Genomic DNA, 26,473 nt, shown 5'->3' on the forward strand with positions numbered 1-26,473 from the left:
TTCACATAGTCCCATATTTCCTGGAGACTTTGCTCATTCCTTTTCATCCTTTTTTCTGCATTCTTGTCTTCTCGTTTCATTTCACTGAGCTGGTCCTCGACTTCTGATATCCTTCCTTCTGCTTGATCAATTCGACTGTTTAAACTTGTGCATGCTTCGCGAAGTTCTCGTGTTGTGTTTTTCAGCTCCATCAATTCACTTATATTCCTCTCTAAATTGTCCATTCTCGTTAACAGTTCGTCAAACCTTTTTTCAAGGTTCTTAGTTTCTTTGCATTGGGTTAAAACAAGTTCTTTTAATTCACAGAAGTTTCTTATCACCCACGTTTTGAAACCTGCTTCTGTTATTGGAACACAGGTGTAATCTATTAAGCCTTGTTCCGTTACTGATGAGGAATTGCAATCCCCTGTAGAGGGAGAGGCATTCTGATTTTGAGTATTCTCTACCTTCTTACGCTGGTTTCTTCCCTTCATTATATATTTGTCCGTCTGTCGTCTTTATAATTACCGACTTTCTAACTGGGTCTCTGACGTCCAACTTGTTGATTCCCTGCGCCGAAATCTGAGCAATCCACTGAGCCGGCCAAAACAGCGGTGTTAAGATTGATGGTGCTTTTCTTCCCGGGAATCTCCGGACTCTGCACCAAGAACTGGCGTGCTAAGGCACCAGCAAAACCGCCACGCCGGCCACAAGAGTCGCCCTGGCGACCCGTGGATCTCCTCCACTGGGAATCTCCTGGTCCGTGAGCAACTAATTTTCGTCTGAAAGTGTGGCGTCCTCTCGTTCTTTGCGCTTTCACTGGGAGGTACGTGCCCGAGCTGCTAATCATCAGCCATCTTGGATCTCTCCGGAACTTTTTTCATAATAGCCAAAAGATGGAGAAATTCAAATGTTCACCAAAAGATTAAAGAATAAATCTTTTGTGGTCTATACTTATGATGGGATACCACTATACAATTAAAGGAACTATTGATACATGTAACAAGATAACCTACTCTCAAAATAATTATGCTAAGCAAAATAAACTAGAACCAAAAGAGTGTACACTGAAGGATTTTATTTGTATAAAACTTTATAGCATACAAAACTAATCTATAGTGAGAGATAACAAATTAATGGTTGCTTTGGGCTCAGGAATCAGGAGCTTAAATGCAAAGAAATGTGAATGAGCTTTTTGGGGTGATGGAAATGTTCACTATCTTTATCGTGGTAGTGGTTACATGGGTTTATACATTTTTTCAAAATGTAAAAGTAAAATAGAACCTTCAAACTGATGATCAAATAAAAAGAAAAGAAGAAAAATTTTACCAAGCCAACAAACCTAAGGAAATGGAGAGGGAAAAGTAAATGGTAAATATCAAAGAAGGTATAAAGTCAAATACATCACATGAGCTGAGTCATATTTTTAGAGAACATTCTGTCCTGTATTTTGCAAAGAGACTGAGAAGGTAGAAGCAAGTTTTCTACCAAATGTTCCCTCAGCAAAGGGAGGGAAGTTTCTACAGTTGGTTTTTTTGTGTGGGTTTTTTTTTTTTTTTTTGGTAGTAATTGGAAATCTAAACACCATATTAAAAGGCAAAGGACCAAAAATAACCAAGAAGAAAAAAGTAGAAGTATTAATACTTAGCTAAATACACAAGTGCAGTAACTAAAACAGTATGGAATTGCCTGAAGCTTAGACAAGCAGACCAATACAACCAAACAGCAAGTCCAGAGCACTGGGGAAAAGGAGAGCCCTTCAGTAAGTGGCTCTAGGTCAACTGGATATCTAACTGGAAAAAAAAAAAAATGAAACTAGGTGCCTACACAATTTAATATTTAAAAAACAAATTTTAGGTGGATTGAAGATTTAAATGAGAAACAACCAAATTCCTAGATGAGAATGTTGGCATAACTCTTCAAGGACCTTGAAGTAGTTTCAACAGAACATAAAAAATTCTAATGATAAAGAAAGAGAATGAGGCTGGGCATGGTGGCAGATTCCTATAATCCTAGCACTTTGGGAGGCCGAGGATGGCAGATTACTTGAGGTCAGGAGTTCAAGACCAGCCTGGCCAGCATGGTGAAACCCAGTCTCTACTAAAAATATGAAAATTAGCTGGGTGTGGTGGTACATGCCTTTAGTCCGAGCTACTCGGGAGGCTGAGGCAGAAGAATCACTTGAACCCAGAGGTGGAGGTTGCAGTGAGCAAAGATCTTGCCACTGCTCTTCAGCCTGGATGACAGAGCAAGACCCTGTCTCAAAAAAAGAAAAAAAAAAGAATCATAAGCTAGATTATTTTGAAATCAAGAATCTCTACTGAGATATCTATATTGACAAAAAAGAACAAGAAGCAAGTTACAGAACTGGAGACAGTATGTGCAACAGTTATAAACAGCAAAGGCTCATATACAGACTACAGAGCTACTACGAATCAATATCAAAGAGACACTACAATAGACTTGAACAGTTACTTCACCAAAGAAAGATTGCAACCTAGCCAAAAAAGTTATGAAACTGCCCAACCTCAATAGTTAGCAAGGAAATGCAAGCTAAAATCACAAATCAATATCACTATTAACCCACCAGAATGACAAAAATTAAAAATTTTTATTTGTATGTATAGTGTCCATAATAAAAATTAAAACTAAATTAAAAATAAATTGTGGTGAATATTAGAAAGTCATTTAAGAAACCAAAAATATTCTAATGAATGCACAAATGTCCAAACGATGCTTATAAAAAGTAGAAGTGGCTGGGCATGGTCGCTCACGCCTGTAATCCCAGCACTTTGGGAGGTGAAGGCGGGCAGATAATGAAGTCAAGAGTTTGAGACCAGCAAGGCCAACATGGTGAAACCCTGTCTCTACTAAAAATACAAAAATTAGCTGGCATGGTGGCGCAGGCCTGTAGTCTCAGCTACACCAGAGGCTGAAGCAGGAGAATCATTTGAACCCAGGCGGCGGAGGTTGCAGTGAGCCGAAATCGCCACACTGCACTCCAGGCTGGGCGACAGAGCAAGACTCCATCTCAAGGTAAAAAAAAAGTAGAAGCCTTTGTGAAAAATTCAACCAATATTAATTTTTTAATTTAATACCATTTCAATGATGATTCTGTTTTTCAGAAGAGAAATGAATAAAATTGTATTAAAGTTCATAAGATTTAAAAATTGTATGTCTGTGGAATACCATGCAACCATAAAAAATAATGAAATCATTCTTCTGGACAAAAAGATGAGAACATGGACATAAAGATGAGAACAACAGATACTGTGATCTACTACAGCAGGGTTAGAGGGGAGGGGGGCAAGGGCTGAAAACCTACCTATTGAGTACTATGCTCAGTACCTGGGTATGAGCTCATTTGTACCCTCACTGTAACACACTGTATCCATGTAGCAATCCTGCACATGTATCCTTTGAAATTAAAAGTTGACATTATTTTTTAAAAAAGAGAGAGAGAGAAATAGTATTTTAAAAAAAAATTCAACCGTACATTATTTCTTTCCATCTTGATTTCTTTATGAAGGCTCCCATGTCATGCAAAACTTATATTAAATAAACTTGTATTCTTTTCTCTTGTTAAAAAATACAAATAAAAATTTAAAAGTCTCTATGATAGAAAATTATGAACAATGAGAAGTGGTAAGGGGATTACATACCTTATAAGATATTTAAACTTACTATAAAGTCACTTTAATCAAAACACTCTGGCACCAACACAAAAATAGACAAGTAGATTTATGGAATGAAACAGAATTCAGAAATAAATCCACAAAAATCACATTTTGATTTAGTGGGAAATAATTGGTTTATTAATAAATGATCCTGGCATAGTTGGCTATCTGTCTAGAAGAAAACAAGCTAGATCATCTACCTCGCACCATATGCCAAAATGAATCCCAGATGGATAAAATTTAAATGCAAAAATATTTTTTAAGTTTATAAAAATTAGAATATTAAGATGTTTTCACAATCCTGAGGCAGAGAAAACTTATGTGAAACAGAATTGTCTCAAGCCATAAATTTAAAGAGACATATTTTGAATTCATAAAATTAAAACATTACATGGCAAATTTACTATAAACAAAGTCAAAATAAAAATGATTAACTGAAAACATTTGCACATGACAAAAGGTCACTACATCTAGTAAGCAAAAAGAATGCCTCCAATTTGGGGAAAAAAATGAAACAATGAACGAAAAATGGACAAAATGGTTCTTTACAGAAGACAAAATTCAGTTGGTCAATAAATATGCAAAGATGCTTAGCCTCATTAGTATGTAGAAATGTAAAAATAAAGTAGCATTTTTCACCCACATCAACAAAAATAAAAAACATTCTGACATTCAGAACTGATAAAGATAGGGAAAAATGGGCGTTCTCATTTTATTTCTGGAACTATAGGTTGCCTAAGCTTCTCATAATAAGCTCATATTAAGAGATCTGGTAATCGTTAACATGTAGAATATACATACCTTTTGACCAAGCAATTCCACTTTGGAAAATCTACCCTACAGAAACAAAAGCACCTATGTGTAATGATAAATATACCAATGACTGTTACCACATTTTTGTAGAGACAAAATAAAAAGAAAAAAGCCTCTAGAAACAAATGAGTATCGTTGATACAGAAATAGTTAAATAGATTGTGGAGTATCCATTCTACAGATCTAACCCCTGAAGAGGAAAAGAAAAGGGATGAGAAAAATAAAGGGAAAAGGAAGAAAAGGAAAGAAAAAAGACTTAGATTGGTTTCTTGTCTTCTACAGCATGTCCAAGATGTATTGCTAATTTGCCCAGGAATGGGTATAGTAGAGTAACATTTTTGTAAAAAAGTAGACGAATGAGACATCTATAAGTATATATGTTTGCATGAGCAATGAAAGAGTCACGTAAGTTTTAACATCCAACATGCATAATATTAGTTTGGAACAAATGGGAATAGAGGAACGATGAAAAATTATCTTTTAAATACATCTCTTTGCATTGCTTTACCAATTACAATGAGCATATATTTCTTAATTACTGTACTAAAGTACTTTTTATAGAATACTGACTGATTGAAAATAGACTTTTGATCTACGGCCATACCACCCTGAACACAGGTGACCTCATCTGAAAATGAATATTTAACCCTATTAACTTGACGCATTCTAATGTAAACCCTTTCTCTAACTTCTCTATCAATCTTTCTTGGATTTCCTTTTGTCCTCTTTCTATTCCTTCTCTGTCTTCTTGTTAGCACCATGTACTCATACATTCTTCGGGGAAAAAAACAAATCTCTGCAAATTCCTTCTCATAGCTATTTCCTTCCCATGCATTCATGGGAAAAAATTCACTTATTCACTTACTCATGATACTGAATCCCCCTACAAATTCAGACAAGTGTGGGAGACAGAGATGGAAATCAAAAAATTAAAGTAGGGTGAGATTATCTTTGAATGCAATATATACTGAATCCTTAGAGATAGGTGTGTGCAAAAGTACATTTTAAAACACCAAAAAGTAACCAGCCACCTGGGGCTAAGCCTTTAGAGCAGAGTGCTGAAGAAAAAGAAGTTGCTTTGCCAGATGAACAAAGAGGGCCAGTACTCCAGACACTGCAAATCTTGTTTTCGTGTTGGCATTCATTCATTTTTCCAGCAATATTAACTTTTTTGACAAACTACATGAATTGTAGAGGACTGCCTGTTGGACTAAAAGTGTGCTCAGAAAATTTCCTCCTCTGAAAACTACAGAAGTAAACATATTGCATAGCTAGTAAAGACAGTCAATAAAAACAATGAGCACCCATTCTCATGTGGGTACCATAAGTGGGCAAATAAAGGGCACAGCATGCTCTGGTCATGAGTACACTTTTATTTTTTTGTTAGATTGGTTAAATGATTATAATATTTGGCTATATATGTCGGTTCTCATAATTTGTTACGGAGTAGTTTTGGGGGTTTTTTTTAAGCTAATTTTCTTTTAAGAGAAATGAAGGTGTTTGAATTGGAGAGTGGAGTGGGAGGAGGCATTTAAAAAGACTGTTACTTGCAACTGCACTATTGGAGCAAGAGGAAACCTGGAAGAATTCTGTTGTAGCTCTGCTAGTTTCTCCTCATGGCACAACAGAGTATGACTGCTACAGAGACAGCAAACAGAAAGGGGAGAATGGTTACAATCAGGTAAACAAGCTTCTACTCTTTGGCTACATCACAGAAATATGCTTGCACAATAATGCAATGAGAATTTTGTTATTTTGGAAAACTTATATGTAGCGGGATTGTAGACCTATAGGGTAGATAACTGGAAACTAGGTTAGAAATATGTATTTCAGCCCCCTCCTTTTACAAATTAGATCAGAGCAGAGCAGTTAAATATGTTTAAGATCTCATAGCTACTAAGCAGTCATTCCTCTCTGTAATTCTACCTCCTCTGTCACATAAATCCTTTGAAAAAACCAACAAGCAAATATTTGTGGCATTTCTGGACAAATTAAGATCTTTCTGAAAATCTGTACAATAGAAATGCCACTTTAAATACACAAAGGAGATTTGCTATTTAAAAAAACCTGAAGTTAATTCTTAATGCATATAAATATCCTTTCATCAATACAGTTCTTAGGTTTGAATTTTTAAATAGTATTTTATTTTCCTGGGAAAAGGAAGTAACTGTATTATATTCTAAAACTATGACAATGAAAAAACCAGTGTTCTTATCACAACAGCTACAGAAATAACTACAGTGATCCTATCAACTCTATTATTAGGGAATTATTAAGAAAAGTTTAACATTTCTATTCCAATATGTAGTGTGCCCAAGTATTTTCACCAATCAGGAAATGTCAAGATTGCCCAACGAGAATAAAATCAAGTGCCATTAAATCTGACATGCCTTTTGCTTCTCTGACATCTGTAAACCTCTTTCAACCACCCCACCCTCACCAGGTTTTTAATTTATTGACTACACGTTTTAGTCAGCTGGAGCCACCACCTATTTCTAAACACTTAGCATCCATGTCTGATAAACTGCTGTATAAATACTTTGGAGACTTCCTTTGTACCCCTTGTCAAACTTTCCCCACTACATTTTCATCTTCAGGACTTACATTCCCAATCACACCTTAAATAAAATAAGAATATCCAATCACAGTCTGAGAAAAGGCTCAATGTCTATAAAGAAAGACAAGTGAAATCATGTTATGTTTAGAAGAAATGTAAGAAGTCTCATAATATTCTCTTCCTATCTTTATCCAAGGTCTTTCAGAGGTCATAGCTCAAATTCAACAATATGCTCACACCAATGCAGTATTTTATTTCAGCAAATATTTCAGTGCCTACAAGTTGCAGGCACTGGAACATCATGGTACTGGGGGAATAAAACTACTTTTATTGTTGAAATCAAGGGGTTACTTGATCAGGTATGCCTGCTCTAGTCTGCTTGGGTTTTGTTATCTCTTTTTCCTTCTTCCATGAACCTGACAGCCATGGTAGCTACTTTTAACTTTTCCATAGGCCAGGAAATTCATCTTGCTTAGGCATGCCTTGAGATATATACATCTAATCTAATCCCCAACTTCTTTGCCTGTCCCAAGACCTCTTCCCAATGGCTGTTCCCACCAGTCAGTTCCTCCCCATTCTTACAGACTGTTAATTTCTCACCCTCATCTCTAAACATCCATCTGGTTGCTGGAATTCACTTTAGAATCTAGAACCAGAATCAATCACTACACGTTCAGGGAGCCCCAAAGCAACTCCTGCTGTTCACCCCCACATAATAACAGACATGAACACAAATAAGGTAACAGCGTAAGCTTAGGAATATGAAACCTGTCAAAAAATAGAAATAAAAGAGATAGTAAAAGAGTCTAAGTCTATTAAGAAAGGGTAGAAACAAGATTTTAAATAGAACCACACAGTCTGACTAAGCAGATTTGCACAGGAGTTTTCAAGGTCAGCTGGTTGATTGCTTCCTTTTCTCCTGATGTGGGGTTTTTGCTGAAGTTTTGTTTTGTTTTTGTTTTGAATGACTCCAATAGCTCCTTCCCACATCTTGGTCATCCAAAAGGAAATCTATAGTTTTCTCATCATCCAGAGGCTACATTTAGCCACCTCAACCCACACTTAAAGCACCAAGAGTTCTGTCTGGGAGAACTGAGTGGGGAGAAAAAGGTAAGCGCTCTGGTTCCATCCGAGTTCAGTCAGTCCCAATATTTATGTGGGCACTTAACAAAAGGAGATTTTCCAGCTTCACATGCTGTGAAGAAACCCCTGCAGCTTCAAAGGAGTATCAGTGAGAACCTTCCCTGTATATATTTTCTAGCTTCTCTGTGAATCTAAAATCTCTCCAGCTGAAACTCTGAGGTGGGACCTGCCATCTATAGACTTCCTATTTCAGCCTGACCTGTGAAACATACAACCTGGGTTCTTACTGTAGAGGAAGCTGAGGCCCGCTTGTTTTAGGTCCTTGAGTGGTTACCTTATGCCTTTGTTAAAACTGAAACATCTTTGGGCAGGAATTTTCTACCTGTTTTTTGAGCACGTATTTAAGATTAGATACGTCTAAGGGCAAGCTCACCAGACCTGCTTCTTACACAAGATGCAATGTTTTCAGACGTCCTTCACACTGCTGCTATCTTGCAATGTGCTTCCCAACTGAAACCTTACTAATTGTTCAACATGATAGATAGTATTTCTTATGTAAATTTGTACCATGAAAACATCACCTTATAAATATTAAATAGTGAAGAAAAAATAAAATTAGTCAGGACTTTCTCAGAAAACTTTCAACTTCTTGAAACATTTCAGCATATTTAACTAAAAATGCTTGAGGTTAAATATGAGTCCTATACAGCTCAGATAATATATGGACTACTGTTGGCTTAAAAGTTCATTGTAAGTTGAGATTCAGTAAATTTTTTCATAAAGAAATGATATGTGGTACTTAAATGATGGGTACCAGTCTTCATTAGCACATTTGATTTATAAGGCATTGCATTTAATTTGACACTAATTGAATTATTTCCACTGTAGTAAACCTAAACCTCCACGTATACTCGAGAACTCCTGAACACATAAACTACTTCAACATGCCTCCTCCTCACACACACTGTTGTCCCACTTCCAGGATTGCGTAAAGGTGCGTTACCAAAACACCAGGGGGTTCCGTGTAAGTCCTGCTGCTCGCTGCACAGAAAGCCAATCACTGAGACAATGAGTATTGCCCAGGAAGAAGGCTTTATTCAGATGCTGCCACTAAGGAGATGGGAGCTCAGCCTGAAATCCATCTCTGGACTAAAACTGAGGGTTTATATAGCAGGGAAGAAATGTAGCAATGTGTAAGAAAGCAAGAACTGGAGAGGGGCAAGGAGGCATCTGGTGCCCTGACCTGGTGAGTTTCAGTTCTTTGATACTTTATTGAGAGGCCTCAAGGTCATTTCCTAAGGAAGTAACTCAGATAAAACAAATATAAGTTTCAACAGTAGAAAAGTCAATTTCTATGTTTATCCAAAAACAATTGTCTATGGGACTACTGCACCATATTCAGTGGGAGAAGAAAACTAATGCTTTCTTAGCAACTACTAAGTTCCAAGATGAAGTAGTATGTTAAGTCCTATTTAATTTCCTATTTATAAGGCATTTGAAAATCTACTCATGGAAAGTCTCATAGAATCTATAATTATATAATCATATGTTAATGTTGGAATCTTTCTAGTTATTGCAGAGCAAGAGCTTTCCTCTATTCACCAGGGGGCAATGCTTGGTCATAGATGTAAAGATGAATAACTGTTTTTACTCTCAGTGGAGCTTTAGAAGAATACACAAAGCAGACACCTCAACAGGTCAATGTCCTTATAACAATACTACATTAGTCCTTGACTTCCAAAAGCAGCCTGGGTCTAATAAGATTAACCAAGAGGTTTGGAGTCAGATATAGCTGCACAAAACTATTTCAGTAAACCTTCATCCTAAGACCCAACCACATTATAAAACCTAACTTTAAGTTGTCATGAAGTTTCATGGGAAATCTTATGAAAACCACTACTTACTGCAACTTGTGTGAAACAAGAACTTTAAAAAATACAGGCTCCTTTTTCTTTTCTCCTTGACATCGCATGTTATCTGTCGAATTTCAAAACATGTTTTTAAAAAATGAAATTCTAGATTTCTGAACCACGGAGGAAAATGCCCGAAGCTGGGAACATAATTGCTACTCTATGGGGCAGCCTTCACACTAATTGTATCTTACTGGTATCTCACTTCTCCCACTGTAAACAGTTTTCCAGAAGCAAAGAGCTGTGGGAATGCAGATTATCTGTACAAGATGGACCTTTCATTATCACTTAACATTGACCACAATTTGCTTTGGAGTTGAATACCACATGTTTGCAAATACTTATTTCTGCAAAAGGACACATTTCCGAACTGATGAACTGCTACTATGTAGAAATAACGTCTATTGCGATTCCTTTATCTTCTTGTTTAATAGGTCTTCCTTTGTTTAGAGTGACCTGGCAAAATGTGGTTAACAGGACTTTCAGTGAATGTTTAAAAATCCATTAGAAGGGGCTGGGCACGGTGGCTCACGCCTGTAATCCCAGCACTTTGGGAGGCCGAGGCGGGTGGATCACGAGGTCAAGAGATCGAGACCATCCTGGTCAACACGGTGAAACCCCGTCTCTACTAAAAATACAAAAAATTAGCTGGGCACGGTGGCGCATGCCTGTAATCCCAGCTACTCAGGAAGCTGAGGCAGGAGAATTGCCTGAACCCAGGAGGCGGAGGTTGCGGTGAGCCGAGATCGCGCCATTGCACTCCAGCCTGGGTAACAAGAGCGAAACTCCGTCTCAAAAAAAAAAAAAAAAAAAAAAAAAAATCCATTAGAAGGCTCAGTTGAAAAGGGAAAAAATGAGAGCATATGAACATTTGAGGAAATGCCAGAGGCTTGTTCAGAACTTGCTTATTAAACCTCAGACCTAGCTAGCAACAGGTTGTTTCCCATTAGGTGAATAAGGAATGATCTCTAAGGTGCCTTCCAGCTCTAAATTTCTATGAGTTAAAGTGGACGAGGTTTTCTTAAGAGAGCAGGTATTTTAATGATATGAGAAGTGGATCCGAACCCTTAAGCTCTTTTTTAGAAATTCATTTCAAGGTGCCGGTTTATGCTTTCAGTATTCAAAGTCCAAGCCTGTTGTTAAGAGGTGAGCTTCTTTAAAGGAATGTGCCCCTTTGTGTGATGTGCACAGCCAAAGCAGCATGCATTTTTTAACTAGGTTCACAATATTGGGGTAAGTCCACAGGAAATGTTTCAAGCTGAACAAATGTTTCCTAACCCATTCATTCCAGCCTAGGGCAAGGAAAGAAATTCAATGTCCTGTGAATTTTAGTTGTCATTTTAATTGGAATTTTTGTCTGTCCTCAGCCTCAATTCTTAATCTAGACTTATCTTAAATTCTTTCCAACATAGATCCTCAAGCTGCTTTCAATAACCCAATACACAAAAATTACTATTCAAGTTTAAACAGTCTTCTTTAAGCAGCCCAGTTACGAGGAAGAAACTGAGCTCTGAGAGACTAATAATAGCTAACATGCCAGGCCTTACATCTAAGGGCCTTACATAAACTCATTTAATCTTTGTAATTACCCTGTGAGATAGGGACAATTAAGATCACCATGTTATCCTTGGAGAAAAGGCATAGTAAGTTTTCCAAAGTTACATAGATACTAAGTGACAGAGACAAGTTACAAACCCAAGTTCCTAACATGGCCTTCCAAGAGCTCTATATGAGACAGATTACCTTGAACTGATCCCCAGAGATTCTGATTCATTTACAGTGGGATGGGATGGGATGGGGCTGGAGGCAGTTGTCTACAAAGCTAGCTCATGTAGCCTCATAAGAACCAATTACAAGATTTTCAGAAATAACATCCAGCCAATTAACTTCACAATTTCATGTTGGTTTCTTAAAATTGTTCATAATGGGAGTATTCGTGAGTAATCAACAATTGCCACAAGCTAGACCCTTCCTCTTTCCCCTACCCTCACACAACTGGTTGTTAAACACCACTGAGTGGAGACTAGTTGTTTTAAATTCTGCTGATTCTAACATGGCAGTTGGGTTGATAACTAAGGATTCCTAGTACACAGTTAACTCTGGTTTCTTTAAGGAGTGGTATTAGAGGATACAGAAGGTGGGCCATTCACTTTTTACTACATAATGTGTTTGATACAAGTATACATTTCTTTTATAAATAATATACCAAATTTAAAGAAAAATATCAATATATTTTCAAAATTTCATCTGTAATTTACTTATGGATATGGAAAAATCAGTTGGTGTTGTCCTTGAGGTTTGACAATGGGGCAGGTATAGTAGGTAATAAGGAAAGGTTCTTAAGCACAGTCTAGAGGGGAAAAGTCAAGAGTTGCTCAAAGAGTGAATGATGTGAACAGCCAAGAGTCAATTCTTAGCAGACAGAGACTATTTCCAGGAAGACTTTGGGTGGCTCTGGTATCAGGTAGGGCCAAAGATGGAGGAAACCAAACAGAAAAGTCAAATACCAAAGAATTAAAGTCCATCTGGTTCTGATACCTGGACTTTGCAGACAGAAGTGGAGTCCAAATCTAAGAAGATTGTCTAGAATCCAGGAAACTTTAGTCATGAAGGAACTGGGATCCCAGGCAGGATCCCCAGATGTAAAATAATATGGACAGGTAAGACCAAGACTCACTTCTTGAAACCAAAAGATGAAAGCCCAATTAACTAGGCCAAGGATAAGGAAAACCAGCAGCACAGCTGGCCTGACCACGAGCCTCTACCTGAGTTTGCCAAATGCCCAGGGCCTCTGCTATGTCCCTACCAGTTCCACAGGAACATAGATGATCTGGCTGCTAGAACTGAAATTCTGAAGGGACAGTGGGCCAAAGAAGTTTATTACATATAATTTCACTTCAGCAATTGTGATACTCTCTGAATTATAATATTCCTTGCTATGAACTACAGTTACATGGTACAAAAAAAATCAGATGCCATTACAATTAATTCACATAATGAGGCCACACTATCCCCATTACATTCTCATTTTTATGTGACACAAATTCCTTATCTTGGTCCAGCTTTGTGATTTTTAGCAAAAACCAACTAGTGTGGTAAAAGTTAAATTAATAAGTAGAAAAGAACAGCATGAATGTGACACATAAAGGATGGTATGTCAGATAAAAGCTAAAATAGGCCACATCTGTAATCTCAGCATTTTGGGAAGCTGAACCTGGAGGACTGCTTGAGGCCAGGAGAGTTTGAAACCAGTCTTGGCAACATAGTGAGACTCTATCTCCACAAAAAATAAAACAAAAAATCAGGCATGATGGCCTGAGCCCATAGTCCCAGCCACTAAAGAGGCTGAAGCAAGAGAATTGCTTGAGCCCAGAAGTTTAAGGTTACAGGAAGCTGTGAATGTGCTACTGCACTCCAGCCTGGGTGACAAAGGGAGACCCTGTCTCTGAAAACAAAATTAAGATATGTTCTTTAAAATAAAATTTAATAATTTTTAAAGCTAAAATATAAAGGGGAAGGTATGTAGACTCATTATGTTCACATGATTAAGTTATCCTTAAAGTTTTATTCAGTCCAAGAGAAGAAACTTTTGAGAATGAAAATTGCTCCTAATACTGTTAAGAAATGTGTGGATAAACAAAAAAATTACCAAATTGTGTTGATGAAATGTTTTCAGTAGCCTACTCAGGGGCATCCTTTGAAAACAGTATCATTTTTTCAATGTGACCCATCTGCTTTAGGGTGGTAATAAGAATGTTAAAATTAATATGAAATGATGATAGATCAGATAGTTACTGCCCACAAATCCTCCAATTATGGAACTCTTTGGAGACAGAAGCTTCAATAGTGCCTATTACATAGTAGATGATGAATATTTATTGACTTCAAAGGATGGTGTGTAATGATTTGTACATTGCAAATCACTGGAGGAGACTTGAGATTGCTAGCGTAAATATTACAAAAGGAATTTAGTGGCCCAACAGAATGTATTTTTGATGAAAGTATTTTAGTCACTTACTGAAATATAGGGGTCTTTCACAGGTTGTACTTAGTAGAATGATACATACTACAGACATTTACAGCCTTTGAAATGTAAGAATTACTTCTGATACCACACATGAGAATATCTAGACTCCTTTCCTTATTAATGTCTTTAATGGTATATTTGCCTGATATTCATTTTATCAAAATTATTTTATTTATGCTGTATCAGTTTAACTTCTCAGATTTTTTTTCTATTCATTTAGTTTTTTTCTGTTTTAAGAAACAAAATACTTCAAAAATGTCGAGTCAACTTGGAGACACATCTGTTTAAATCAAATTAGTTGCATTCTATATATGCTGGCATGTTTTGGCCTCTTTCACCTTTTTCATACTTTCAAAGGTATCCTTTTCTATTTTGCTTATATTCAGGATTTTTTTTGCCAACTTATCTAAGACAATTTTCATTTTATTCTAAATGTATGCTGAGTATTCAGTTCTGAGGCTTGCCAAGAGGCTCAACCTTAGAGACTTTGAAGTTACACAGCCAGAGAGACATGAATTATGCTTTTTTGCCTCATAATCTCTCCTTATCTGGCAGGTAAACTCCACTTAAAACAGATATTCTGGCATGGAGTTAAAGTTGTTAGACAGCGAGGCAATGACTGAGAAGAGGCAGCACCTGGGGGATTCTATCCCCTCCTCTCCATTTACGTGGATTCCACCACCACAAACGCTTCCACTCAGGCAAGGGTTTTCAAGTCTATGGAAAGACAGGGCCAACTCACCTATCTGTTAAGGACTTCAGTGTGTATATTAGTTCCCTATGACCTCTGCCATAAATGAACACAAATTTGGTACCCTAAACAGAAATTTATTATTCCATCATGGTTCAGGAGATCACAAGTCTGAAATGTTTTCACTAGACCAAACCAAGTGTTTGTTGGCAGTACCCTGCTCTAGAGGAAGATTAATTTCCTTGTTTTTTCCAGCTTCCAGAACTGCATTTCTTACATCCTGGTCTCATCCTTTGTCTTCAAAACCAGCAGCATAGAATCCCACTCCAGTGGTCACATTGCCTTCTTTGTATCAAATCCCTCTCTGCTTCCCTTCTGTAAGAACACTTGTGATTACATTTAAGGTCCACCCAGATAATCCAGGATGACTCCTCCGTCTCAAGGTCCTTAACCAAATCACATCTGAAAAGTCTCTTTTTTTACATAACATTCACTGTTTTAAGAAATTAAAATCTGAGTATCTTAGGAGGCATTATTCAACCTATCACAGTATGTTACCTTCCATTTTTTTAACTTGTTTTACTAAACATATTTAATGTGTGTTTTTAAAAAGTCTATGTCTTTGAACCTCAATAATTGAGCTTTTTGTAATCCTTATTTATTCTGGTATTCATTTTCTCTTTTCACTAAAATTTGAGTGGTTACATTGTGGCAAACAGTCAGAAGCTGACTCAGATAAAACAAAGATTTTCAAATTATTAGGCAGAAAATTTAAGTAACTAAGTATGAGTAGTTTATTATGGGCTCCATAGAATCAGTCGACAACATGTAAGAATAGATGAATTAGGTAAGCAGAGAAATGGAATCAAATGGAAAACTAACAAATCAAAAACACTAACAGAAATAAATAATGACTGATAGGTTCATAAGTAGACTGATAGGTTCATAAGTAGGTTTGATTTGAAGCCCAGGGCTTCAAAGGTACTATGCAAAGCAGCTGGGATTACAAGTCCAGCTCCCCAGGCCTACTATGCCCTCTATGTGGAGTGACTTACCAGGTTTTGTCCACTTACATATCCCCAGTGCCTAGTAGTATACCTAGCACACAGAGATGCAATAAGTATGTGTGGCTTCATACTTGGATTCCTGTCTCTGAATATTGATTTGGATGAAAATGCTACTGAACAGTCTTGCTATTCATTATTTTCTATCCTAGATGCAGCATTTTTGGCTCAGGCTCAGCACCATAAATCATGGTCCAAAGAAAAGACCTGCCATCGTAGGCTTCCCAGCTCCAACCCAGGCCAGCAACCAAAGCTACTGCTCCTCCAAAAGTTTTCTGTCAAGCACTTTAAGGGCGAACAGGGCATTTGAAAATTCATGGTCCCCAACATTGTTAACTAAGATCTGACAGAAGTCATAGCTGTAGACCTGGAGTTGGTTATAAACAGGGAATGATACAGCTCACACAAATACTTTTGGCCTACCTTGATAAGGACACAAGTGATGCTGACTGTCCTGATGTACATGCCTGCAAGAAGATATAACTAAAGGGATTTAGTCATATAGCTGGGCTTATTGCACCAGCCTCAATCTAATACACACACACACACACACACACACACACACACACACACACACACAGAATATTATTTCTGCCTGGAAAAGTAGGAAACCCTGCCATTTGTGACAACACGAATAAACCTAGAAGGCATTGAGTGAAACAAGCCAGACACCACAAGACAAATACTGCATGAATTTACTGGTATGTAGAATCTTTAAAAATTAAACTCATAGAAACAGAATAGAATGGTCCTAGGGGTGAGAGGAGTAAAGAATGAGGAAATGTTGGTTAAAGGGTATAAATTTATAGTCATAAGATGAGTTCTGGAGACCTAATGCACAGCATTATTACTATACTTAATGATAATGATAATGTACACTTGAAGTTTGCTGAAAGTGGATTTTTTTTTTTTTTTTTTTTGAGACAGAGTCTTGCTTTGTCGCCCAGGCTGGAGTGCAGTGACACAATCTTGGGTCACTGCAATCTCCGCCTCCCAGGTTCAAGTGACTCTCCTGCCTCAGCCTCCCAAGTAGCTGGGATTACAAGCACATGCCACCATGCCCAGCTCATTTTTATATTTTCAGTAGAGTTGAGGTTTCACCATGTTAGCCTGAATGGTCTCCATCTCCCGACCTCATGATTCGCTCATCTCAGCCTCCTAAAGTGCTGGGATTACAGGTGTGAGCCACTGCGCCTGGCCCAACTCTATAAAATTTTTATTTGTCAATTATACCTTAAAAAAATGAAAAATATTTTTAAAGTACTCATCTATATTTTGGTTCATCTGTCCCATCTCCTTTGTCAGTAGTAGTATAGGAAATACTCTGCAAACCCCAATTACTACCGCACAGCTCACTTTTCCTGCTTCTTTCATCCAACTGGCTGGACTTAGGATTCCATGACAACAGAGAATTTCCAACTGCAGAGTTTACTGGGCAGCCTACACTAGTAATTCAGTAAGATCATAGAAACAAGGATCTCCAACATAGAGGCAATCCCAGTGGTGTTTAATAGTATGTGTTTGTAACATATCTAGTTTTTCATACTTTGCTATTTTAGATCATTTTCTCCTTAGCCAAATGGAGGAAGTGAAAGAAGGTAAATGTGGGTTGGAAACCCTATCTCTTTCAACCTCAGAGAGGTTGTCATAGGATCTTTTGTCCTCCTGAGACAATACTATCTTCCATTCCTTCCTTTCCTCCTGCCAAAGATGACTTGGAGATCTGGCTAGATTTTAACGACCTAAGTCGTTAAAAACAGGCGAGGGAAATAATGTTAAGAAAACATTTATGTTAGGAATTGGTAAATCACACTGTGGAAGCTAAGATCCTGAGGTTTACCTGGGTAATTCTTTTGTGGCACCAATGGAAACAAAGACCTTTTTTCCCAAGTATGTTAAGTCTGCTTCTGTGTACCTGGGTGTGGCAATGTTCTCTCCTACAAGTGGTTTGACTAACTTACTTAAGCTAAATAAAGCATCCACTGATGGGTTCCTGTGGTTAGCATTGTTCAAGCTCACTCTGAACGGTAGGCACAAACTTATCATATGACTTACCGCTATTCTAGTCATATGCTACTGTCTAAAGTAGCCTTTATTCCTTCCAAATGTAGAGATGCACAGAAGCTCAAATTCAGCCACAGAGCTTTCTAAAATCTGCTAGTTAGCTTCAGCCTTGGCCTTGGCCTTCAGAAGGCCAGTCAAATGCAAACTTCAGCATCACTTCTGAAATTCCTAAATTTGCAGCTTATCAATTTTCTTGTGAATGTTTGGTGGTCATCATAGCTACCCTTCCTAACAAGGTCTACTAACTTCTTGTATGCATTATTTACAGCCTTTATTATATCTGGGTCACTGATAATTTTCATGGCTGTTGTACATAATTTTAAAGATTTTTCTCCTTTTAAATCTTGAGTTGGCATTCTGCTTTTAATTGTTCCTCACACATACGAAGAATTTCTTAAAAGGATTTTTTGGAAGGCTTAAGCCTTAAGTAAAAACAAAAATTAATGTTCCTAAAGGCTATTTGGTTTTCATTTTTAGTGTTAATGCCCTAAAAATTTCACAAAGTTTAGAATTATATCTACTCTCTATTGTTGTAATGTATTTCTATAAACCTATGTTTAACCATATATAGTACTTTTTCTAAAAGCATTGAGTAAAAATACTCTTCATGTTTTAATAACCGTCTGTTTCCCTATTTAGCTGTTTAAATATTCTCATCACTTATTCTGTATAAAACTAATAACTTTTAAAGTCATCTTTATTACTCATTTGTCTTCAAACATCTGATAAAATTTTAACATATAAAGCACATAAAGATATTATGTTCTTCCTGGTCATATTTAATGTCCATACCTGTATTTGAAAATAAAGTCATATACTAAAAATGACTCCAAAAGCATGCCTTGCTCATGTAACTGACTTTTTGTGTTGACAAGGTATGGTGGAAATCTACCTTATTAAAAGCACGTAAGCTGGGAAGCCAGAAGGGAAGTAAACTGTAAGTTATTTGGTTTTCCAAGGGTTAAAATGGAAGCCTCAGAGGATATTTGAACCAAATGCTGTGGCTCAAGTTGTCCATTGGTGCACTTAGGAGTTCTAAGGGAAATCCTACACTTTCTAGCACGGTCAGCAGGCCAGTGTAACAAGGCACATGGGATTGAAAACTGCAGCTTCAGGATTGGTTAGATAGGTTAGATACCTTTCCCCAAGATTCTCTTCATATTCTATCTAGCTCTCAGGCAACCCTGGCTTCAGGCTTTGACAAATATATAGAATTGTATTCATATGAAGGTAATTCCTTTGTAGTAGCTATTTTACTGCACCTTCCACATTCGTAGACAGGCTTACTCTCCTCTCATGTTTTTTACGTAAAATGTGTAAGCTGAAAGTGTAGATGAAGAAAAACCCTTCCTTGACACTCTCAGGTTTCCAACTGTCAGTTTTATATGGTCACAGTACCAAAATTTGTCTCTACTATTGTTTAAATAATTTAGGAACTCATCTGGGTCTGAGAAAAACAACTGGCTCAGTGAAATTTTTCTTTAGCATTCACCATTCCCATGCCCACTCCCTTCCTGCTGCAGAGAAGTGCCCTTCCAGACATCTGAGCTCAGCACTTTCAAACCCCTTCCAGCCTCTTGCTTACAACTCTTTTCACTATCATGATAAGAACACTTAACATGAGATCTCAACAAAATTTTCAGTGTATAATCAGCATTGCTAACTATCAGCACAATGCTGTAGAACAAATCTCTAGATCAGCTGGCATAACTGACACTTTTTTGAGACAGAGTCGCTTTCTGGTTCTATCACCCAGGCTGGAATGCAATGGCATGACTTTGGCTCACTGCAACCTCCGCCTCTGGGTTCAAGCAATTCTCCTGCCTCAGCCTCCCAAGTAGCTGGGACTACAGGCATGTGCCAACATACCCAGCTTTTTTTTTTTTTTTTTTTTTTTTTTGGATTTTTAGTAGAGACAGGGTTTCACTATGTTAGCCAGGAGGGTCTCGATCTTCTGACCTAATGATCAAGGTCAGAAGATCATTGACCTGCCTCAGCCTCCCTAAGTGCTGGGATTATGGGCGTGAGCCACAATGCCTGGCCATAACTGAGCTTTAAGCCCCTTGAACAGCAACTCTCCATTTCCCTTTCCCCCAAATCCCAGCAACCACCTACTCTATGCTTCTCTCTGTGTTTGGTTATTTTGGATGACTCTAGAATCCTGCAGTATTTGCCCTTCAGTGATTAGTCTAACAATGTTTCTCACAGTTCATCTGTGTTGTCACAAAGGGCAGGATTCCCTTCTTTTTTGAGGCTGGATAATGTTCCATTATATACACAACCCTTTATCCTTGTTCATTTCCTGAAATCCCTGTCCCTCCTGTCATGTAAGAGGAGAGAAGAGAGAGCAGGGATATATGTTCTGAATATACTACCCCACTCTTTGGACATATTTGTATTTTATGGAGAAGACCTGATCCCAAAGAAGTTACAACAGTAGTAAGTCTATCCTAGCTGTATGTTACTGAAAGAAAGGGTTGATGACGGAAGGATGTATTTTTCGAACAAGAGATCTTTCCTGCATCTTTCAGATCATCCCACAGATCTGAATGTTAGATTTTCAATTGTTAAGGGTCAGGTATGAATTCTCCAACACCTCCAGCCTTGCTAGGGTCCCTTCTCCATGTTCTCATAGCATCCTAGCCATGTCCCTATCAGAATACATGCTAAACGATACAAATTTATATTTATATGTTGATTTTCCCCAGGTTCAAGTAACATGACCAAGAGTCACAACCAATAGATGATAGAGATGGAATCTGAACCTGGGTCTTTCTGATATCAGAGCCTATGATCTGTTGATTTTTACATTGTGACTTATCTGACAGTATATATGAAAAATGTGCCAAATTATCTGGAGTCATTACTCCTGGGAAAACAAATCCTATTATTTATTATGTTAGTGTCCTTCTTTTAGGTGAATTAGTATTATCATTTGTTTGGTTTGCTTAGGTCCAATATTTCCTAAACAAAATTAATTTGAATAGTAACTATTAACTTGTTTTTCATAGATATATGTGCTCTGAAGTTTGCAAAGTCATAGAAATTAAGGAGAAACGTATACCATACAAAAATGTCATCTGCACAGTCTTGGCATGCAGTCAGTGCTCAACAAATGTAGGAAAACTCCTACATGAGAAACAACAAGGTTATACTTGAAGGTACATCAAGCTCCACTGTTAACTTAGCTAACTCACCTTTCTTCTGGACATACCTGTAAAATAAGGGCATGGGTCTTACTATTTGAAACTGTGATGTTGAGTAGTTTGCTGCTGGTCCTGGACTACAAATCAAGCACACTTACATAGCCTTTCCTGAGAAAACAACGTATTTCTTTGGAATAGACCAATAGCAGAACTATAGGAAGAAATATTTTGCTTACTCAATATTATCAGTTGATATAAAATAAGAAGAAACTCAGAAAACACTAAAACTTAATAAAGTATTTTAAATGCCCTCAGTGAAAATAATATGTGAACGTAAAAACCCTGAAAGCAAAGCATAAACTTCCTTTGATATCTGTCCGCCCTAGAAAAAGGTGATGGATTATTATGCATTTCCTTGTTTGGAATTCCATTTATGTTCTATTCCCTGCTGCAAGATTTAGAACATCATGAAAATGCTGTAGCTGTTAGTGGGGAAGAAAGGAAGCAGAGAGATAATACAGTTAATCCTTGAATTAAATGAAAAAATATTAAAGGAAGATGAAACAAATTTCAGAATACAGTGAAAACAGGTAACTTCCAACGAAAAAACAGTGTATCACGCAGGTAACTGCAAGCTTCAAAGGTAGAGAGATAAATATATAGATTTGCCACACTGCTGAAGCTTACAACAAATACCACAGCCTCATTCTGTAGATTTAAATATACAATTACTTCAGTCCTACTAACTAAATCCAAACATATCATTGTTTAAGTGTGTATTGTAAGCAGTTTTGCAAACTCTCAAATATATTCAGAAAAAAATTGCCATACTCAGCTGTGGCTACAGAAACAATCAAAAGACATTCAATAGTATTTCTCAAGTGATAAGAAAATATTCAACTATGGCTTATTCTAATTTAGACCAGCATCTAATGGAACCCAAATCCTGCAGTTATTCATTTAAGTATTAAAACCTGTTTTTATTAAAAACATCAGAAAGCATTCAATTGAGTTTTCTTAAGTATTCCCAGCTGGATGCATTATCTGTACTGAATTTATTATTCTATGTAATAGTACCAGGTGTCCCTATAGACTTAATGAGGATTTGATTATAAATACAGAGAAAAAAAATGACAATGGGAATGTCTTTATTCTGGATACCTTTCTAATTTATCTCAGTGTGCTACCTTTTAGCTAAAGCTGCATCTGTATTCCTAACAGAGACCAGGCTGAAATGGCAGGGCCTATCAGCATCAACTGGACACAACTCTGTTGGAATTTTACTTTTGCCCCACTTTCCCAGGCTGTATCCTGATGGAAGTGGAGAAGTGACAGAGATTACGCCCAGAGATGAGTGCTAAGAAACAGACAGGGGCAGGCTATTTCCAAATAGTTCCAGACAGGTCGTTATGCCATAAAGTTTTTAAGATAATTTGGAAGGGAGAGAGGCTAGAAAAGAAACTAATTGTTTTGCAGCTGATGTTTGGGAAAGGAGAACTAATGTAATCAAATGTGACATCTGCTTAATAAATTGCTGTCTTGCCAAAGTGACTGGGCACCCTAGGAGGTAATCCTCTTTGAATTAGACTAGAAAAACATTTGACCAGCTGTTATCACTTAAATACATTTTGATTAAAAAAATATGCAGGGAAAAACACTGTAGACCAGTGACCTTCCATTGTCCCTGTATCGTCTCTATTTTTTTCTTTCTTGCTAGCAATGGCCCCCAACTACTATATGAGGAGATGAAGCCTCCTTTGTTCTCTTGAGTACTTTTATGATTTTAGGTATGCAAGTTTAGGGGAGGAGAGGCATTTGAGACCTACTCTGAAAAAAGCAGGAAAATAATTTTGAACTGTGGTTGATGAAGGATAAAAAAGATGCAGAAAAATAGAAGACTATTAGTGAAAGCTTCTTAAAATTAACAGAAATCATAATGCATGGATTTAGTAAAGAATCTAAAAAACAATATTTAGCTATCAGCAGCATGAAAGGATTTATTTTGTATCTATGTTACATATCAAAATAAACAATAGAGCATATAGGGGTCTGAATACAAGGTTGAAATTTCTGATGCTAAACAGGTCAATTAGATTTAACTGTGGGGAAATGTCATTGAATCTTTGGTCTAGAAGAAATTCATGAAGTCATTTAGTCCATTCCCCAAATTACAACTTGGACATATTCAAACTATTACAAGCAAACAATATTCCTTCACACACTGCCTTATATAAGAATCCATTGCCTCTTCCAGCAATATCCCTTTGCTGTCATAGTTCATATTCACTGAGGATCTACATAACTGAGTGATGCTATAGTGCTTACAGATGTACCCACCACCTAAAATCAACAGAACTTGTCAGATTTAATGAATGAGTTTTCCCAAGAAATATTTTAATAATTTAGTAATAAGATTAATAATAGAAAGTGTTGCTGAAACTACAGCTAAATATGTTTCCAACAAGCAATCAGCAATTACATCAGGACTTTCAAAAGCCTTTTCTCTTTACTTGAACTGTAATTTCAAATTTGGTTTTGCCTACGGTGAAGAAATATTTTATGGAAATATATTGGCCGAAAAGTAATTCGTCAGGGTCATTTGCAGTTAATTGGAATCGAGCCACTGTCAATTAAAATCGGGCTGCCATGCTTTACTAAACCAAAACAGCTAAGAGGGTTACAAACAATTCAGCACATCATTAAAACTCAGTGACTCTCAGGTTTAGAAGAGGCTCTAATAAATGAGAAGACATGACCAAGGCCAAGATGAGTGTCTGAAAGCTATTTCAAACAATAAAATTCCATTTAGCCAACACAGTTAGTTCACTTTTTTACGAGGCAGGATCTCACTCTGCCGCCCAGGCTGGAGTGTGGTGGCTTAATCATAGCTCACTACAACCTGGAATACCTGGGCTCAGGTGATCCTCTCACTTCAGCCTCCCGAGTAGCTGGAATTACACGCATGCGCCACCAGGCCTGGTTTACTCTTTTTTAATTAACTTCTTTCTCTGGTGAAGTGAATAAAATGCAGACCAGTTTTTAAAAGGCGAGAACATAAACGAACTAGATAATCCATGAACTCAGGGTGCATCTTTTGAAAAGTGCAACATTTACTATAATACTGAAATAGCCTGTTTTTTGTTTTATTGAGACAGGGTCTCGCTCTGTAGCCCAGGCTGGAGTGCAGTGATGTGATCTCAGCTCTGCAAAGCTTTGCAAAGCTCTGCCTCCCAGGTTCAAGCAATTCTGGTGCCTCCGCCTCCTGAATAGCTGGGACTACAGGCAAGCATCACCACACCTGGTTAATTTTTGTATTTTTTTTTTTTTTTTTTTTTGGTAGAGACGGGGTTTCCACATGTTGGCCAAACTGTTCTTGAACACCAAGTGACCCACCTGCCTCAGCTTCCCAAAGTGCTGGGATTACAGGCGGAAGCCACTGCACCCGGCCTGTTTGCTGGTTTTAAAAATCCTTATTTTTTAATCAACAACCAGAGAAGTAAGTGCTACATCAGAAACAGTACACTTCATAGCTCTCGAATCTCTCTCATTCATCAAAGATGAAAGAAATCACAAAGTTTGCTTACAAATAGCATTCATAAAATAAATGTGCTGTATTTAAGTAATGACCAACTTTAATAATTAGAAATATTTTTATTCTTTTTTTATTCACACATTACTGGGAATTGTAATATTCTGACTGAATGCTAATATATATTTTTATGTATTTTTCTTCCTGTGGATTTACATAGACCACACACCACAGAATAAAGACATTTATTGCCTATAAAAGCCTTTTCAGTAACTGTCCAATCAGATGATCCTATTTTGTTATGAAAGCACTGATAAAATACAAAGTGATTTTGCAATGTTACAGAGTTCATCGGGTGAAAATAGAAAAAAATAATAATAATTAGCCTTCATTTTAAATGACTCCAAGCAGGTAAGTGCTGGTACAATGCCACATATTTCACTATCTGGGTTTAGATTCTAGCCCCGCACTCATCACCCCGGCCCTTTCAGGGAGGAATCCTCCCGCCTAAGCCCAAGGATAGAAATGACCCATACAGGTGTTTCCAGTGGAATCGGCAGTGCACCAATCAAACATGGAGGCTATCAGAAAACTTAGCACTATTTAATTCATTTGGAAAGTTCTTCTTAGATTACAATAACATAACAATAAAAATTATTTATTTACGCCAGAAAGTGGTCTCATATATTCTGTTAGCCCATTTTCACAAATCTATAAAGAACTATAAGACTGAGTAATTTAAGAAGAAAAAAGGTTTAATTGACTCACAGTTTCGGAGGCTTACAGGAAGCACGACTTGGGTGTCTCAGGAAACTTACCTTACAGTCATAGCAAACAGGAAGCAAGGCACGTCTTCTCACGGTGGCAGGAGAGACAGGGGCAAAGTGCTACTCATTTTTAAACCATCAGATCTCGTGAGAACTCACTCACTATCACGAGAACAGCAAGGGGAAAGTCCACCCCCATGATTCAATCACCTCCCACCAGGCCCCTCCCCTGACACGTGGGGGTTACAATTGGAGATGAGATTTAGGTGTGGACACAGAGCTAAACTATCTTAGACTACTTAATCATGGTGGATTTTTGTTGATGCTAGTGTTGTTATCTTATCCTGAACTGCATATATTAGTTTGATCCATTTCTAATTGACTGTGCTCTTCTCTCCTGGAAAATCCCTGTTTGGAAGCTGATAATTCTGTTTGCTTCCAGGGAATGGTTTCGGTTTTTCTTTTTTATTTATCTTGGTTGGGTTTAATTTTGGCTCTGTTTACGTCTATCTTTGGCTTAATAATCCTCAGGTTTTCTGGTACGCTAGTAGCTTTGTGTCTTAAAATATAATCTAATCTGTAAAAAATTCTATGAAGTAGCCATGAAAAGTCACGAGGAGGAAATTAAGAATCAAATTGCCTTTATTTTTTAATTTCATAAGAGAATGAGTTTCCTTGTATAAATAAATGCCCTCCAAGACTGACCCAGGCAGGAGATTGCTTTGCCTAGAAGTGTATCATTGTCAAGGAAAAATTCAAACTCAAGATTATTAAGCTTGCTTTAGTTCTGCAAATCATTTATAATCAACAAACATTTCCTAAATCTAAAATACTAGATACCAGAATACATAGAGGATACATCCCGTGCCTTAAAGAGCAAATCCCCTTGTTGAAGAGACAGAACATCAAGGGAAACAATAGGCACGTGTGCACGGTAAAATGAAAAGGCCTGGGGTTAGGGTTAGTGAGAAGAGTGACATTAAGTACAATCACTTTACCTTTCATACCCTGTGAAATAAATATATTTATATTTGCCCCACCTTCCTCCACAGGCACATGAAGGCTCAAACCATAAGAATGTGAAATGCCCAAGCAAATTAAGTTTTTGTAATAATTTCATTCAAAAATTGATACTGAAGAATCAGTATTTTACTAACCTATTTTAA

At 37.3% G+C, this 26,473-nt stretch overlaps 1 long non-coding RNA gene across 1 annotated transcript in view; it reads right to left on the bottom strand.

The window, feature by feature from the left end:
• Positions 1-25,968, bottom strand: part of LOC105730679 (uncharacterized) — a 531,904-nt gene extending 505,936 nt beyond the window's left edge. Inside the window, exon 1 of the long non-coding RNA XR_010339748.1 lies at positions 25,359-25,968. This is a non-coding gene — a long non-coding RNA (uncharacterized LOC105730679). The remainder of the gene's footprint in view (positions 1-25,358) is intronic.
• Positions 25,969-26,473: the final 505 nt, after the last annotated feature.

This window comes from Aotus nancymaae, unplaced genomic scaffold (assembly GCF_030222135.1).
Source record: "Aotus nancymaae isolate 86718 unplaced genomic scaffold, 86718_ANA_hifiasm-v0.15.2.pri h1tg000088l, whole genome shotgun sequence".
Lineage (NCBI taxonomy): Eukaryota > Metazoa > Chordata > Mammalia > Primates > Aotidae > Aotus > Aotus nancymaae.